A 17,000-nucleotide genomic window follows, 5' to 3' on the forward strand; every position below is an offset into this window, starting at 1 on the left:
GTAAAAGTTAATTAAGCCTCTTCAATAATGGTTTTATAATTAGATCAAGAAATCTCTCAATGCGTCTCGTGGGAGAGTTACACTTATTGATAATTGGTCGGTAAGGAAATTTAATGTCTCCTACTATCTGACCAGTTCGCAATGCATCATTAATTATGTCTAGATTTATTTTATAAATTTTTAAAAAAAGGTACATGTGTCCATGTTTTGAATCATTATCATTCTTTAAGAAAGTATACGTCTGGGAATCCATTTCTTTTTATGCCCCCTACGTAGCGGTGGGGCATTACGTTTTACCCTTAACTGAGTTGGTTTCCGTTCTCTAACTTAAGTTTGCCTCAAACAAATGTTATGAAACTTATACACAATGCTTATTACCACAAAATACAGATCAAGTTTGAAATTGGTGGCGTCACTTTAACCGTTCTAGAGTTATGCTCCTTTTCAAATGAAAATTGCTGAATTTTTCATTTCCGTTCTCTAACTTTAGTTTTCCTCAACCAAATAGTATGAGACTTATACACAATGCTTATTACCACAAAACACAGATCAAGTTAGAATTTTGGTTGTGTAACGTTTACTGTTCTAGAGTTATGCTCTTTTACAAACATAAAAGTTTCCGTTCTCTAACTTAAGTTTGCCTCAACCATATATTATGAAACTTATACACAATACCTATTACCACAAAAGTCAGATCAACTACAAATTTGGGTAGTGTCACTTTTACAGTTCTTCAGTTATGTCCCTTTAAAACTTTATATGATATGCAAGCAGGGGCATAATGTATCATGTCCCATGGACACATTCCCTTTTTATTTTCATCTCACTTTATAATTAACACCACTCTCATATTGTCATGATTTAAAATAATTTAAAAAGAAAATATCATCCTTCACACACATGGCCATGAAACCACTGAGATATAATTTTAATTTAGTTGAATTAATTAATAGCATAAAAAAGTTCTAAGGTTCACGTATTGTCTTTTTTTTTCAAAAGCAACTTGTTTTAATCTCAAACCCTCTGCTGTGGGACCCCTCCCCTTCCCCGCCAACAACACACTTGTCTCGCCTTCTAATTGACTATCTCATTAAATTGTTGGAATATCGCTTGTTTAGTAATTCCCCTGGTTAAATTATTTCGTTCAAAGTACTGCGTGAGTTTTTTCATCACGTTGTGTCAACCTTCCTCTGTATCGTTTGCTACTCAGTGTTTCTTTTGAAATTGTTTCGACAATTTAAAACTAGGAGAAGATGTTCACATTTGAAATCCTATCACTTGATTTGTGGATAAAAATTTCAAGAGGTCTACATCGTACTGATTGGCAGAAATTTCATAAATTTCGTAGAAATTTCTATATGCAAAATAAACCACATGTGGTCCTCTGCTGATCGGTAACCCTTCAGTGGCTGTACACTTACAGTCAAGAGATTGGAAAGCTTAACATGTACAAAAACATTGGGAGCACAAAAAACGTTTTAGAGCGATCTGAACATAACAACAAGCAGAAAAATAGGTTATATGACCTGGTAGGTTTAAAAAAAAAAGTACAAATCAGATACTAAAAATATCAAATAAATATGCCGGTAATTTGGCATATCACACCATCCAAATGAAATATACTACAAACAATTTGACGCTTGCTTGGTACGTTTATCATCATTTTACTTTGGTTAATTTCATACAATTTGATAAATTTTCAATTCTTTTTTTGTATTTTTTTATAAATATGAAGATAAGAATATGTGGTATGATTGCAAATGAGACAACTATCCATCAAAGTTCAAATGAAGTGGATGTAAGCAATTATATGCAACAGTACGGCCTTAAACAATGAGAAAAACCCATACCGTATAATCGGCTATAATAGGCCCCGACATGAAAATATGAAACAATTCAATTGAGAAAACTACTGGCCTAATTTATAACAAAACAATTTATGAAAAAACAAATATGACGGACATGACCGAACGACAAAAAAAGCTTCAAACCCTTTCTTTAAGGATTGGTTGTTGAATTTTAGGCTTCATTTGATAACATTGATTTCTGTGTATTCCAGCATGAATCATATATCGACGATTTACCAAACGTTTTATAAATAGAAATTATCCATCAAAGCTTTTCGAATTGCAACAAGTTTGAGTTTCTCAGTGCTGACCGGTGGAAATCAAAACTTAATGACAAAAGATATATTCCAAATTAACAAATTCTACAAGGCTAGTTTGCCAGTCCTGAGGGACAAATGGCTGATAATTTTCCTGAATATTAAAAATTAATATCTTGAGACATTTCATCTAGAAATTCTGATTCAAGATTCTTATTCAATTTTTATAAGCTTTTGAATAGCCGTCATATCATAATACCAAATAATAAGCCTGTTATCTTAGATGAGTTATTATAATGCTTCCTCCAAAGTCTTTTTATACAAAACACCTTCTGGGCCCTTGATTTTGGCCAGGGGTTACCATTACACTGGCTGGAGGTACATGCCAAGTAAAAATGTGCAAGAAAATTAAAAAAAATGTATTTAGGAGATTTCAACTAAAAATCAAATTTTCATACTAGTTACAGCTATCCTGAGCAACTATGACTTGACTTTTGACCTATTGACCTAAAACCATAGGCTTCCTACCTTTTTTCCTCCTTCAACAATTTGTATAAGTTTTATAAACATCCAACATAACCCAGAAACAACAAATTCCAAACAATTTTTCATGATTTTCAGTCTATTTTTATCAACTGTGACCTTTATCTTTGACCCATTGATCTAAAAATTATAGGATTTTCTCTTCTGTATATTTTCCATCTATACAAGTGTTTTTATACACCATAAAATGATACTAAAATTACCATCCAGAAACAAACTTTTAAATTATTTTTTTAGTAACAGTGACATTGATCTTCAACCCATTGACCAACAAACCAATAGGCTTCTTTCCCTTCCCTATATCTTTTATCTGAGCTCCATTTCAATCAATCAAGGGAACCATCCGGAAACATGATTTTCGAGAGAAAAAATGTTATTATTTTTAGTAAAGTAGAGAGGCGGAAATTAACAAAGGATTATAAACTGACAAAAAAACCCGAAAAACTAACAAAAGACAAACAACAATCTTAAAACACAAAACATAGAAAACTTAAGACTGAGCAACATGAACACCTCCAAAATCCAGTGGTGATCTCAGGTGCTCCGGAAGGGTAAGTAGATCCTGCTCCACATGAGGCAATTCGTTATGGCGTCCGTAAAATTTTCGAAAGGATGACTTCAACTTCATTAATTGGAACCATTGCTTTAATAGCTTCCTTCTAGGAAGCAATACTCTATCACGGAAATCATGATAGGAAATGCAAACTCTGGAATATATTATCAACTTGGAGATTATTATCTATATACAGACGCTGCTGGAATGTTGCTACATAGTAACAGTGATATTGACCTTAATCGGATGACATTAATTCAATAGGCTTCTTTCCCTTTCTAATATCTTACATCTGCACAAGTTTCATTCCAATCATTCCAGTGAAACTTAACTTTACCTTCTGGAACCAAATGTTTGTCAAAATATATATTTTGTAACTGTATCATTGACCTTATGGTCATACTTATAAATTGACTGTTTAAACAATTTAGAATTTTACGAAATACTTAGAATTTTCTACACAGGGAATACAATACCTTAGCTTCATTTGGCAAAACCTTTCGGAAAGTTTGGTCCTCAAATCTCTCCCATTTTGACTTTTTTGATTCGAGCGTCACTGATGAGTCTTTGTAGACGAAACGCGCGTCTGGCTTTAAACAATTTAAGCCTGGTATCTGATAAGATGAGGTTATTTCTTTCCATATATCTTTCATCTGAATATTTTTCAATCCAATCAAGCAAGGGAAACTCAAGATACCATCCGGAAACCATATTTTATATATTTTTTTTATTTTAAGTAACAGTGACTTTTGATCTATTAATCTCAAACAAACAGACGACTTGTCCCCTTCTATATATCTTCTATCTGTGTAAGTAGCATTCCAACCAAGCCAGGGGTTCTTAAGTTATCATCTGGAAATAATTTGTATTGGACACGAAGACGAAAGGAAAGACAAAAGAACAAAGCATTTGCTTTATGCTCTTCAACTTCATACTTTATTTAGCCTTTTTAACTTTTTTAAATTCAAACGTCACTGATGAATCTTTTGCAGATGAAACGCACGTCTGCCTTTCAAAGTTTTAAGCCTAGTAAGATGAGTTTTTTATGAGCCCGAAATTTTTTCAGGAAATCACAAAAAGGAAGTCATGAATATAAGAGGTGTGGGGTTATTGTCAATGAAACAAAATACACAAAGAACCAAACTCCATTTAGATATCTCAGATACTTTTTTATTTTCTAAGAGAACACTTGAACTTCCGCAAAATTTAGTATTGTTTCTTCTGTATTCTGGTCCTTCATCATCACCTTTACGTAACGTGCTACCATCGGTTCTCTGCAGGACATATATATTATTTCTCCTTTTGTAGCTGTTCCTTTATAATACCCACAAAACTTCATATAAGCTAATGAATATCCAATGGTAACTTCTACATTGCGGAATCTTTTACCTACAAAAATATATAGACCACACAAATCATTCATTAAAATAAATAAGTAGGATTCAAAATGGCAACGGTTTCATGTTTTTTCTTGAGGTAATTGTACTTCCTCTATACGTGTATGTTTAATAGTATTAAAACATTTGACTTTTCTACACTTTACACAAGTATTCCCCATACCAAACTAAAAGACAAATTGAAAGAGTTGGTATTACTTTGTTTCATTAAAAAGAATGGCGAACGTAGATACAAGTATCTTGTCTTGGGGAGGGATAAATCCTACTTTGTAAAGAATCACTCTGATTCAAACAAAAAATTCTCTGAAACTGACATTATCAAGATGCTTGATTTCTTGATTGACAACATATTTGTTACGTTTGGAGGACGTGTTTTTCAACAGACTGTCGGAATTCCAATGGGAACCAATTGTGCCCCTCTTCTTGCCGACTTGTTTCTTTATTATTATGAGGCTGACTTCATACAGGAGCTTTTTAGGAAGAGAGATAAGAAGTTAGCAATATCCTTTAACTCTACGTTCCGCTATATAGATGATGTTCTCTCACTAAATAATACAAAATTTGGTGACTATGTTGAACGAATCTATCCCATCGAACTAGAGATAAAGGATACTACAGATACAGTTAAGTCTGCCTCATATCTTGACTTACATCTAGAAATTGACAATGAGGGTCGGTTGAAAACAAAACTTTACGACAAAAGAGATGATTTCGGCTTCCCAATTGTGAACTTTCCATTTCTATGTAGCAACATTCCAGCAGCGCCTGCATACGGAGTATATATCTCCCAATTGATACGATATTCCCGGGCTTGTGTTTCCTATCATGATTTCCTTGATAGAGGATTGCTGCTCACAAGGAAGCTATTAAACCAAGAGTTTCAAATGGTGAAGTTGAAGTCATCCCTTCGTAAATTTTACGGACGCCATCACGAGTTGGTTGACCGTTATGGAATAACCGTTTCACAGATGATATCGGATATGTTCCTTATGTCGTAACTACAATACCCTTCCCTTTTCACGAATGTGACTTACCGAATTAGACTATTTACCGGATTTGTAATAACATAAGCAACACGACGGGTGCCACATGTGGAGCAGGATCTGCTTACCCTTCCGGAGCACCTGAGATCACCCCCAGTTTTTGGTGGGGTTCGTGTTGCTTAGTCTTTAGTTTTCTATGTTGTGTCATCTGTACTATTATTTGTCTGTTTGTCTTTTTATTTTTGGCCATGACGTTGTCAGTTTGTTTTCGATCTATGAGTTTGACTGTCCCTCTGGTATCTTTCGTCCCTCTCTTTTTTTTTTAATATCGTTATGGCCACGGTAATAAAGTATAGTTGTTTGTTGTTTTCAAAAAATGCTTGAAACCTAATTTCCCAAAGTCTAAGTCTTATTGAATATCATGATCATGTTTGTACAATTTAGATATGAAGCTAGTATACCGATATTCAAATATTTGTCAGGTTTGACTAGTTGTAAACATCTTCTGCTAATCATGCACCACTGAGTCGTCTCACTATTCTTATGTCACACCAAATAAGTTCCAAAGAAACAATCTCCGGCGCAGAGATCTCTTTCCGTTCCGTTCTATATTACGTAACACTTCACTCAATACTTGTATTAAGTGAAGTATTAAGAAGCACGTACATAACGGATATGAACTATGTGCCAGAGATTGTCAAAGATACGGAATTAAAATGCAATTTGTTTTGTATCAATGGTTCTGATTGGATGATGATTAGCGTACAATTCTGAATCTACCTGTCTGTAACTAAGGGAAACCGACATTTTGAATTCCGGAATGTAATGACATGTGATTTCTTCAATAAGAAACAAATAACTCACATTTTTCACCTAAAAAGTCATCTTTTTGTCAAATTTTATAACAGTTTGAAGCGTAACTGAAGCGTACACGACTGGTGTTTTCGTTTGACACCGGAAGCGTAGTCTACCTATGACGTCATCTTGTTAAGTTGACAATAAGATGAATTTTCTTGGAATTTTCGTTTTATGAAAATTTTACATCAAAATAATGACGACGAAAATGAACAGATTTGTTTATTTTGCATTAGAATATTCATAACCGTATTGTATTTGAAGCTTGGTTTATACTTAAAACATTGTTTTACTGTAAAAAATATCCGTTTACCTGGCGTCGCTAGGTAGGTAAACTCAATTTGCGACACTTTTACGCAGGTCAAACTTTAAATACAATACAGTTATCTTTTTATGTGACAAAAGTCGGCAATATTGCGTATTGCTGTGTGTTTGTTTATTCCACATTGATTTCTCGCTGCGTTGAAGACCCATTGGTGGCTTTAGGCTGTTTTCTGTTCTTTGGTTAGGCTGTTGTCTTTTTGACACATTCTTCGTTTCGATTCTCAATTTTAATGATTTGATATTGACATTCCTGGGAATAAGTAAAATGTCAAAATAAAGTAGAGATATTGACACACTGTAAAAAACAACCTATCCATAATGGCGGCCTTAGAATAGAAAAAAAACACTGATATTTTTTGTCGTTCTTCTAACCTTTCTGAAGCAGTAAAAGTTAGTAGTAAACTTGCAATAAAGAATGAAATTTAGTATCATTTGGGAAACACGATGAGCTGGGGCATGTGGTATGTTTACAACTCAAGAATTATATATGAAGTTATTAATAGGAAAATTAATTGAAATCATCGTGTTTGCCATATACTAGTAGTCAAGACAGAGTACTTAAAATCATTCTTATCGAGATTTCTCATACAAGGTCAAATGCCCCAAATAGTTGCATTTTATAGAAAACTTACCACAACAATCTTTTCTGTTGTATATTTTGATTAGTTTTACCACACAACTGCTTTCCAAATCAACCCACCAATACGGGTTACTTTCGCCGTGCCAAGCATTATTCTTCCAGAAATATGTTGTGTGTATAACGGTATTGAAATTCCCATCAACAGCCAAACCACATGCATATCCATCCTTATATGAACTTTGCCCACATTTCTTATTTAATGCTAGATTCTTCTTACCACACGATCCTTGATAACAAAATGAAATGTTAATAAAATTGAGAATGGAAATGGGGAATGTGTCAAAGAGACAACAACCCGACCATAGAACAGACAACAGCAGAAGGTCACCAACAGGTCTTCAATGTAGCGAGAAATTCCCGCACCTGGAGGCGTCCTTCAGCTGGCCCCTAAACAAATATATATACTAGTTCAGTGATAATGAACGCCATACTAAACTCCAAATTGTACGCAAGAAACTAAAATTAAAAATAATACAAGACTAACAAAGGCTAGAGGCTCCTGACTTGGGACAGGCGCAAAAATGCGGCGGGGTTAAACATGTTTATGAGATCTCAACCCTCCCCCTATACCTCTAGCCAATGTAGAAAAGTAAACGTATAACAATACGCACATTAAAATTCAGTTCAAGAGAAGTCAATATATATATTGTAAGCTTACAGTGAGTTCAGTACTCAATTGAGAAGGTATGATTAGTTTATTTTTAGGGCCCTTGATTTTGAAAAAACACAATGTTGGGTGTATTTCACATATAATTCTGTATTTATTGTAACAATACCGGTTTTCGAGGGTCGCATATGTATATTCTAAAAGTTAATCTTATTAAATGTTTATTTTAAAAGTAAATCTAATAAAACATCACATATTTTGAAAGACGGGTCCAGCGGATACTTATATTTATAATATATCTTACATCAAGTACAAAGAACATGTTTCCCCGTTCGTTAGAAAGATTACATTTTATCATTTTTTGCTTTTCGCTCTCCCCAATGCGCAAATTACAATCACATTATCTTTCAGTTTCACATTTAATATATTTGAATTTCGTCCTATATATTTTTTGTTAACTTAAAGAACAGCCTTACCGAAGAGAAATCGGGAAAAAATATTTTGTTCTTTTAATGTAAGGCGCATATTTAAAACCAAAAGCTATTATCTTAATATTGTGCTCTCTTTCGTCAAACAAGTCATTTTAATGAAATGTTTATGTCGTCACTATAACACAACATCTATGACTTTAATGCACTTAAAATTAATATAATTGGTGAAAGGATTGGAGATCTTTAAACTTTTTTTGCAATTACAGGGCTAACTTCATGGCGCATATAGCTCATCGCTATAATTACTAAACTTAAAAATAAGTGCAATATTTCAACCTTTTTAAGGCAATATTATTAACTGAAGTATTTTTTTGCGTGAACCCCTGAACCCCTGAACCCCCGAGGGTTCACGCATATTAATTAGTTAGAAATATAGTCTATGGAGGAATATTCGGAAGCTAAATTATTCTTCATTCGGAACACTTATTCCTCTTATCTGTATTAGCCTCCTGCAATTAAGAGCATCTCCATACGGGGGTATCTGAGATATTTAAAACGTCGCAATAAAGAAATTGTCACAAATCGCGTATTCTCTTATCTGATATATGATAATAAACTAAATGTATCTATAGATCACTTTCAAACATGTATGTTAAAGCTATATTTATGCATCGTTAGTGTTTACTTGAGCAAAGTTGACAGTTGCAACGTTTGATAAACAAGTGAAAGTTAAATGGTCAATATTTAACGGCCTATGGTATCGAACATCAGTGCCAGATATTAATGGTGTTGTGGTTTCTACATAATGAGTTCTAGTAGGCTTTGGGATTTGTTGATTTGTAACAATAAATTTTATGCACATGTCATTTTGACAAATCAGATAAACAAAAATGTCCGTTTCAAAAACTGAAAATAAAAGACTGTGTGTTAATATTCCCAATAAATAATCATATTCTTAATAATAAAAAATATATTATATACTTTTTTAAATAAGGAAATAGATTTAACAAATGCATGTTAATCTTTCATGAAGTCTTTAAAAATATGTTATGAAAAAGAAAAAAAGAAGAAAAATATACAAAACAATTAACTCTAGATGTTTACACTGAATAAGCATACAATGGATTCTGTAAACATTGGAAAGTTAGAAAAAGAGTGTATTTGATCTTACGTTCGGGTATTTGCTTAAGCAATTATATATCAATATAAAAATTAAGATTGAAAATACATAATATAATGAGACCAACATTCTTTTAATAAATATATCTGAATTTATGAAATTGTGTTTTAAAATTAAAAATTATTATGAAATGTGGTTCCTTCAACCAACATACGTAATAAATCTCAAGACTTTAAACCTTTTTTGCTACCTAAATAAATGTTTGTTGCCTATAATTCAGAATTTTATCAGATTTCGGGATTTTTTGCTTAAAATTGTTAAAGCATGGGTCCCTTTTCAAAAGTCTCCCAACTACTACCTCGCAAGGTATTCTTGTTGGCATGCGTTTATATGCTTTTTTGACCTCGTGTGACTCAATTTTATTTCGGGATTTTTTTGAAATCTTTTGTATCTCGAATGTAAAAGTTAATTAAGCCTCTTCAATAATGGTTTTATAATTAGATCAAGAAATCTCTCAATGCGTCTCGTGGGAGAGTTACACTTATTGATAATTGGTCGGTAAGGAACATTTAATGTCTCCTACTATCATAACAGTTCGCAATGCATCATTAATGATGTCTAGATTTTTTTTGTGAATTTTTAAAAGAAGGTTCATGTGTCCATGTTTTGAATCATTATCATTCTTTAAGAAAGTATACGTCTGGGAATCCATTTCTTTTTATGCCCCCTACGTAGCGGTGGGGCATTACGTTTTACCCTTAACTGAGTTGGTTTCCGTTCTCTAACTTAAGTTTGCCTCAAACAAATGTTATGAAACTTATACACAATGCTTATTACCACAAAATACAGATCAAGTTTGAAATTGGTGGCGTCACTTTAACCGTTCTAGAGTTATGCCCCTTTTCAAATGAAAATTGCTGAATTTTTCATTTCCGTTCTCTAACTTTAGTTTTCCTCAACCAAATGGTATGAGACTTATACACAATGCTTATTACCACAAAACACAGATCAAGTTAGAATTTTGGTTGTGTAACGTTTACTGTTCTAGAGTTATGCCCTTTTACAAACATAAAAGTTTCCGTTCTCTTACTTAAGTTTGCCTCAACCATATATTATGAAACTTATATACATAATACCTATTACCACAAAAGTCAGATCAACTACAAATTTGGGTAGTGTCACTTTTACCGTTCTTCAGTTATGTCCCTTTAAAACTTTATATGATATGCAAGCAGGGGCATCATGTATGTCCCATGGACACATTCCCTTTTTATTTTCATCTCACTTTATAATTAACACCACTCTCATATTGTCATGATTTAAAATAATTTAAAAAGAAAATATCATCCTCCACACACATGGCCATGAAAGCACTGAGATATAATTTTTAATTTAGTTGAATTAATAAATAGCATAAAAAAGTTCTAAGGTTCACGTATTGTCTTTTTTTTTTTAAAAGCAACTTGTTTTAATCTCAAGCCCTCTGCTGTGGCACCCCTCCCCTTCCCAGCCAACAACACACTTGTCTCGCCTTCTAATTGACTATCTCATTAAATTGTTGGATTATCGCTTGTTTAGTAATTCTCCTGGTTAAATTATTTCGTTCAAAGTACTGCGTGAGTTTTTTCATCACGTTGTGTCAACCTTCCTCTGTATCGTTTGCTACTCAGTGTTTCTTTTGAAATTGTTTCGACAATTAAAAACTAGGAGAAGATGTTCACATTTGAAATCCTATCACTTGATTTGTGGATAAAAATTTCATGAGGTCTACACCGTACTGATTGACAAAAATTTCATAAATTTCGTAGAAATTTTTATATGCAAAATAAACCACATGTGGTCCTCTGTTGGTTTATTATATAGTTCAAAAATCCTAGATGTCTTTTCTAGAGGTTCAAAATTGCCATTTAAATGTATCATTTTTTATTAATATAAAAAAATTTACCCCAGTAAATGTATTTTCATTAAGGAAGAAAAGTTTTGAATAATCTAAGAAATGCTTTCACTTTTAAACCATATGTATTTAACCCGATCTCTTTGAGTCTGAAACGAATTCGTTTTGTTTTGTTCATTATACTTTACGTTATTCTTCAGTGTTTCATGATTAAAGAGAGATAAATTGTCAATGGGTTAACCAGTTGTAAATAACACTTTATTTGACATCGAAAAATAAGTACAATATTTAATCCTTTTTATGGCAATATTATTAACTCAGTGTTTCTTTTGAAAGGTTTCGACAATTAAAAACTAGGACAAGATGTTCACATTTGAAATCCTTTCATTTGATTTTTGGACAAAAGTTTCAAGAGGTCTACAGCGTAATGGTTGGCTGAAATGTCATAGATCTCGTAATTTACCATTGTTTATTAGGTTTATTTCATCATAGATATAATAGCCATAGATAAAGTACTCGACCCACATCAAACGCAGATGATAAATGCCGAAATTGTGTCACCCTCTTATTATATACATGTCACGCTTGGTGTTAATTAGACTTTATTGGCAATTGCCGTCGATCGATATCTAATAAATTGTGAATCGGAAGAGGAAGATGTCATTCTTCGGTAGTTATCGTTATCTTCCGGTACATCATTTACATTGGCAACCATGTCCGACACTGATGCGACTGATTTTACGGAAGAAGAAATTAATGAAATAATGAAAGATGACAGTTTTACCGAAATATTTTGCTATTGCTGTACACCTGCAGATGACAACATGATACAATGCAGTTCGAAAATCTGCGAAATGGAATGGTTTCATAGGGAATGCGTTGGGATTCCCGTAGACAATGAACCTCCGAATAACTGGATTTGGGATGAATGTAAACCGCAGAAGCAAATAAAAGGTAAACACTTTAATACTCGTGAAATGCAAGTATTTTCTATATTAGTGAAGAGTGGGTGGATATTTTTAAACTTTTAATCATACTGTTTCAAGAATTAAATGTTAAATAATAAGCATTCGCTTTTTTGTTGGCGCCGGCAAAAAACGATCTAGTTTACAGATTTATGCAATTCGGAAAACCGACTACATTTTAAAAACAGCAAATTTAGTTTAACATTTTAGACTTTGTTATTTATATTTAATGAATACAATTATTAGGAATCGTAAACAGATATCTGAATCCCCGTTAACAGGTGATGTACATTGATTTAACATACAGAAATAAATTTTTGACATGTAAATTTCATTTTACACCATTACACAAGTTCGTGTCAGTTATGAATGTGACATATTTAAATGTCTATTACTTCAGAGATAGTGCTGGTGTGTCTTTTGTATGAGAATTTAATAAGCGAGGTACCAACTATTCATCTTAGTTTTGTAATATTCTGCATGTGTTTGACAAGAAATTATTGTTTCTCTATTTTTTTTTCTGTGAACAACTGGACAGTCATTGTGAGCTAAGTTTAAAACGTTTTATAAATTGTCTCTCAAGAATGTCTCATTTCAATTTTATCAAGCCTGCGACTTTTGTCGCAAAAGCGAGAAATGGCAATCCTACATTCCGATGTCGTCGACAGTATCCACAAATAATGACTCTTCGGTTAAAGTAACTTGGTATTGGAAGTTTTAAAACTTGCTTAAACTATCCTCGATTTCTAACAAACCTGTTCAGAAGCTTATTTATGATCATAAGATAGTATCAAGAGGTAAATAGTTCGTAAAAAAAAACCTGTTTGTTCGTATTTTACTCATAAATTGACTTAGTTTTTCACCAAGTTAACGTGACATTCACTCTGTGGTTAAAGTTATAAAAATTTTAATAACTTTATTAAAATATCCTGGATTTGAACGTAACTTGGACAGAAGTTTGTTTGTGATTAAAAAAAAGCTAGTATAGTATCTAGAAAGAACTTTTGTAAAAATCATTTCCCGTTTTTCCGTATATTACTTATAAATGGACTAAGTTTTTCGTCTAGTTAACATATTACATACAGTCTGCAGTTTAAAGTTTTTAAAACTTTTATTAGATTCATAAACCATCCTTGATCTTTGCCAAACTTGGACAGACGCTTCTTACAATCAAAAGATAGCATTTAGAGGAATATTTTTAATAATTTTCCCCCATTTTTGTTGAGCCTGCGATTAGCAGCAATAGAAGGCGAGACACTGGATTCTACGGAACCCTTGCTAAATCCTGTGTCTTGTTTGTACTACGCATATTCTGTACTATGCACTCAAATTTCTTTTAATCTAACACCACAGCTACATTACTTAGTTAAGAGTCAATCCACCGTTTGGAAATCAATATTCTTTCATTCTTTTTAAATAGGTAAAAAGGTTAAAAGATCGAAGGAAAGTTCAGTACAGAAACCGGTCCAAGAGAGCAAGTCAAAAATTAAACATACTTCATCAAAGCCAAAGAAGATATCAAAAGGTAAATATTGAATTAATACGTACAGTAAGTGTCAAACCATCAATTATAATTGGTGTGTGACAAGCACCCGTCAAGCAGGCTAAACAATGACGTGGTGCCCTATGATCTATTACGATGCAGAACAAGACTCAATAACTAAGTACAAAAAATCAGTAAAACTAAATGATATTTATTTACATCAATTGTTTATTTTAATATACAGGCATTTTTAAAGCATAAAACTCAAGATTTTTAATTGGGTACTGCATTGATTTTTTACATGCAATAAGCATGTTTATGAGAATTAAATAGAAAATACATTAATCATTCCTATGAATATATACGTCGAACACAATACAGTAATTTCTCCTTAAAATATATTCTGAAATTGATAGAGTTATCAGACGTTGGCCTTGAAGAGGTTGAAAAGTTTGATGAATTCGAAAAAATTTGCGGTTCGGAGTAGCTCCATCACACACAAGAGCACGGACGTGAAAGGCTGCAGCTTCAAGAAGTCCAACTGATCTCCAAACGTTGTGGTAAAGATGATGACTATTGGCTATTATATCTATGGTTTCATATAGTGTTTTCTTATCTGTATTTAACCAGTTAGAAGCTAGCTTTAAAGAATGATATTTGGAATATTAACCTCTATTATTATGATTATAATCATATAATTGTATGATGCTTGCCTATTTTAATCTATTTCCGTGGCCAATAAAGCGATCTATAAGACTGAAATTTGAAATCTGTTTTCGTTGAAATCATTTATACAGACAACAATTCGGACCAATGAACATGAGAAGGAGTCTTATTATTTTGTCTTGTTCTAATGTGAACGGCAAAAAATAACCTGATAAGAGGAAAAAAGAAAAGTATGGTTGTAGGTTTTAAACATACATTTTGTAAGAATGTTGTGGAATTAAAACAAATGTTCGCGTGCATTAACGCACTAACGCCCCCTTACACTAGACTCAAGCTGGCAGCCACTTTTAGCAGCCAATCAAGATAGCAGCCACTTTTTTCCAGCAGCCAATTTTGATGATAAAAAATTATCTCTAAAAACCAAAAAACTATAACAGACTCGAATGTTCCAAAAATCTCAAAATCTAAGTAAAATGTAATTTAAGAGCGGAATTCGACAATTTCACGGCTTGTAGTGATTCTCAAAGGATTTTTTCGTTTTAAATACCAATAATGATAGCAGCCACTTTTTTTTCGAAATTCTAGCTACCAATACGATATATGTATTATTTTTTAACGTCTAAATGACCACAGATGTTCAGCCTTAGAAGTGAACGTTGAACAAACCAACACAAATGACGTCAGTAACTGAAAGCACTCACTAGCTTGCTTTCTAAATCCGGCATATTGGTATCAATGTGTATAGAAATATCTAGTTTCTACATAACTAATATATGTGCAGTTAGCCGCCGGTTCGATATTCTATATCCAACTAGCTGTGAGCAGTCGGTTCAATATTCAAACTTATTTGAAAATCATAAAAAATTGAGAGTTAAGAGGAGTGAAAAAATACGTAGGAAATCGTTTTATGACCCCTTCAAGCTGTCGTAAATTCTCGTTGTCCTCGAATATAAGCCCTTATGTAAGTTGCATAACTGTCTTTATGTAAAATATAGTTTTTATCAATAAAACATTGAAGATGTATTTTATATACAATATTTCTTAAAACTAGGGAAATATAACCTTAACGCTAGAAATATTTAAAAAATATCAATAGAAATATTTATGGAAAGCCCCCCCCCCCCCCCCCCCCTGTCCCAAAAATTGTATAGTAAAAACCTACCAACTTTGAACCCCAACAATTTCCGAATGGGCCTAACTCCCAAAAATTCATTTCAGTGTGGCCTTTCCCAAGTTATTACCTTTCATTTGAGCCTTGTCCGGTGGCGAACTTTACCGTACAGCGCTGGCGAGGCTTACCGAAAGAATATAGGGTGTATACATATTTTTTTCCTTAACAGCAACATTGAACCCCAACAATTTCCGAATGGGCTTAACTCCCAAAAATTCATTTCAGTGTGGCCTTCCCCAAGTTATTACCTTTCATTTGAGCTATGTCCGGTGGCGAACTTTACCGTACAGCGCTGGCGAGGCTTACCGAAAGAATATAGGGTGTATACATATTTTTTTCCTTAACAGCAACTTTGAACCCCAACAATTTCCGAATGGGCCTAACTCCCAAAAATTCATTTCAGTGTGGTCTTCCCCAAGTTATTACCTTTCATTTGAGCCATGTCCGGTGGCGAACTTTACCGTACAGCGCTGGCGAGGCTTACCGAAAGAATATAGGGTGTTTAAATATTTTTTTCCTTAACAGCAACTTTGAACCCCAACAATTTCCGAATGGGCCTAACTCCCAAAAATTCATTTCAGTGTGGCCTTCCCCAAGTTATTACCTTTCATTTGAGCCATGTCCGGTGGCGAACTTTACCGTACAGCGCTGGCGAGGCTTACCGAAAGAATGTAGGGTGTATACATATTTTTTTCCTTAGCAGCAACTTTGAACCCCAACAATTTCCGAATGGGCCTAACTCCCAAAAATTCATTTCAGTGTGGCCTTCCCTAAGTTATTACCTTTCATTTGAGCCATGTCCGGTGGCGAACTTTAGCGTACAGCGCTGGCAAGGCTTACCGAAGAATGTAGGGTGTATACATATTTTTTTCCTTAGCAGCAACTTTGAACCCCAACAATTTCCGAATGGGCCTAACTCCCAAAAATTCATTTCAGTGTGGCCTTCCCCAAGTCATTAAATTTTATTTGAGCCATGTCCGGTGGCGAACTTTACCGTACAGCGCTGGCGAGGCTTACCGAAAGAATGTAGGGTGTATACATATTTTTTTCCTTAGCAGCAACTTTGAACCCCAACAATTTCCGAATGGGCCTAACTCCCAAAATTTCATTTCAGTGTGGCCTTCCCCAAGTTATTACCTATCATTTGAGCCATGTCCAGTGGCGAACTTTACCGTACAGCGCTGTCGAGGCTTACCGAAAGAATATAGGGTGTATACATATTTTTTTCCTTAACAGCAACTTTGAACCCCAACAATTTCCGAAT

General features: G+C 33.6%; 1 long non-coding RNA gene across 1 annotated transcript; it reads right to left on the reverse strand.

The window, feature by feature from the left end:
- Window positions 1-4,348: 4,348 nt before the first annotated feature.
- On the reverse strand, window positions 4,349-7,643 carry LOC127707842 (uncharacterized). The gene is made up of 2 exons (XR_007985041.1): window positions 7,392-7,643; window positions 4,349-4,589 (listed from the first exon to the last, which is right to left on the reverse strand). It is a non-coding gene; the product is annotated as an uncharacterized LOC127707842 (long non-coding RNA).
- Window positions 7,644-17,000: the final 9,357 nt, after the last annotated feature.

Source organism: Mytilus californianus, unplaced genomic scaffold, assembly GCF_021869535.1.
Source record: "Mytilus californianus isolate M0D057914Y unplaced genomic scaffold, xbMytCali1.0.p SCAF_7, whole genome shotgun sequence".
Lineage (NCBI taxonomy): Eukaryota > Metazoa > Mollusca > Bivalvia > Mytilida > Mytilidae > Mytilus > Mytilus californianus.